General features: G+C 47.4%; 1 pseudogene; it reads right to left on the bottom strand.

The window, feature by feature from the left end:
• Positions 1 to 338: 338 nt before the first annotated feature.
• LOC105756428 (olfactory receptor 5V1-like) lies at positions 339 to 1,530 on the bottom strand (annotated as a pseudogene).
• Between the last annotated feature and the right edge of the window lie 385 nt (positions 1,531 to 1,915).

Genomic DNA, 1,915 nt, shown 5'->3' on the forward strand with positions numbered 1-1,915 from the left:
ACCAGACCACTTGCCAACAGGTCGATTGAGATTCATAGTATAGATAGATATAAACCTGTTGCCAAAGAGTAGATTACGACCCTATAGGACAGAGTAAAACTGCCCCATAGGATTTCCAAGACTGTAATGTTTATGGAGTGCCCTGGTGGCACAGTGATTAAGAGCTCTGCTGCTTACCAAAAGGTTGGCAGTTCGAATCCACCAGCCACTCCTTGGAAATCCTATGGGCTGTTGTAGTCTGTCCTATAGGATTGCTATGAGTCCAAATCGACTTGATGGCAATAGGTTTTAATCTTTATGGAAGCAGACTGCCACATCTTTCTCCCTCTGAGCAGCTAGTGGGTTGGAAACGACCTTTTGATTGGCAGCTGAGTGCTTAGCCACTGCTCCACCAGAGCTCCTTAAGATAGGTATAAGTACAGTTGTATGTTTATGTATGTGTGTATAAATTTGGGTATATGCATAGGTATGTCCACTCTGCGGCAATATAAAATTTTTATTCCTACAAATTTTCCAAACCTTCCTGTGAGTTCAGATTAAGTGGAATGCTAAATGAGTAATATCATCCTTGCTATGAACATATCTTACGACATAAAAGTTTTCTGAGTGCTCCTTATACCTCTGTGTTTCTCAGGCTGTAGATAATGGGGTTTACCATTGGGGTAATAACCTCATACAGCATTGAGATGAGCCTGTCTCTGGCTGGGGAGCGGTGACTGGAGGAGGGGCGTATATAGGTAAATATTGTTGTACCATAGAGCAAACAAACCACAAGGAGGTGGGAAGCACATGTGGAAAAGGCTTTGCGCTTCCCTTCAGCTGACGGGATCTTCAGAGTGGTGGATATGATGTAGGTATAAGAGATACTAGTTATCAGGAAGGAGCTAATCAAAATACCTCCTACCACTGAGACAAACATTTATGCTACATATGTGGAAGAGCAGGAGAGGGCCACCACTGGAGGGATGTCACAGTAATACTGATTGACCCAACTGGATTCACAGAAAGACAGGTGGAATGTGAACACTGTGTGCAGAAGAGAATTGAGGAACCCTGCTGCCCAGGTACTGACCATGAGCTGGACACAGCACCTCTTTGTCATGATGAGGGTGTAACGAAGCAGGAGACATATGGCCACATACCGGTCATAAGCCATGACAGCGAGAAGGAACACTTCGGTCCCTGCCAGGGCCACTAGGAAAAAAAACTGCAAAGCACATCCAACCAAAGAAATGCTTTGATTCTCGGCCAAGAGGTTCTTGAGCATCTTGGGAACAGTAGTTGATGGGCAGAAAACATCTAAGAGGGACAGATTGGCCAAAAAATAATACATGGGTGTGTGCAGATTTTGATCAGTCCCAGTGGCAAGGAGAATGGTTCCATTTCCCACCAGAGTGACCTGATATATGGCAGCAAGGACCACAAAGAGAGGGTAGTGCACCTGTGGGCGGTCAGAGAGCCCTATGAGGATGAATTCTGTAATGGTGGTTCGGTTGTAGACATCCATCTCCTCTCTCCACAGGGGTCTTTCTTTTGAGACCGAGGCAGCTCAGCTTCTTGTGTCCCTTGTCTCTTCAGCTTCTGTTTCCTGTGGCTTCTTGGCCCTCGCTCCTCATGCCCGCATCTGCCCTGCTGGGGCAAGTGTTCCAAAGCTCAGTAGCTCCACCAATAAGTGCCCAGAGGCACCCCACTCCGCCAGGAAGCCTCTTGCGCACAGGCACTCAGCTCTCTCGCTCCATGGTTCGGCTCCAGCACCGTCTCACGCTGGTCTCCTGGTTCTGCTGCTGTTGGTTCTCTGCCAGGTTCTCTGCTGCTGCTGGTCCTTTGCTGCTGCCGCTGTTCTATCCATTCATAGTTTCAAAACTGCTTCCACGTTTTAGGTATCTGTTAGAGCAGCACCCCACTCTCTCAGTAC

The sequence above is a fragment of the Trichechus manatus genome, unplaced genomic scaffold (genome assembly GCF_000243295.1).
Source record: "Trichechus manatus latirostris isolate Lorelei unplaced genomic scaffold, TriManLat1.0 scaffold00064, whole genome shotgun sequence".
NCBI lineage: Eukaryota > Metazoa > Chordata > Mammalia > Sirenia > Trichechidae > Trichechus > Trichechus manatus.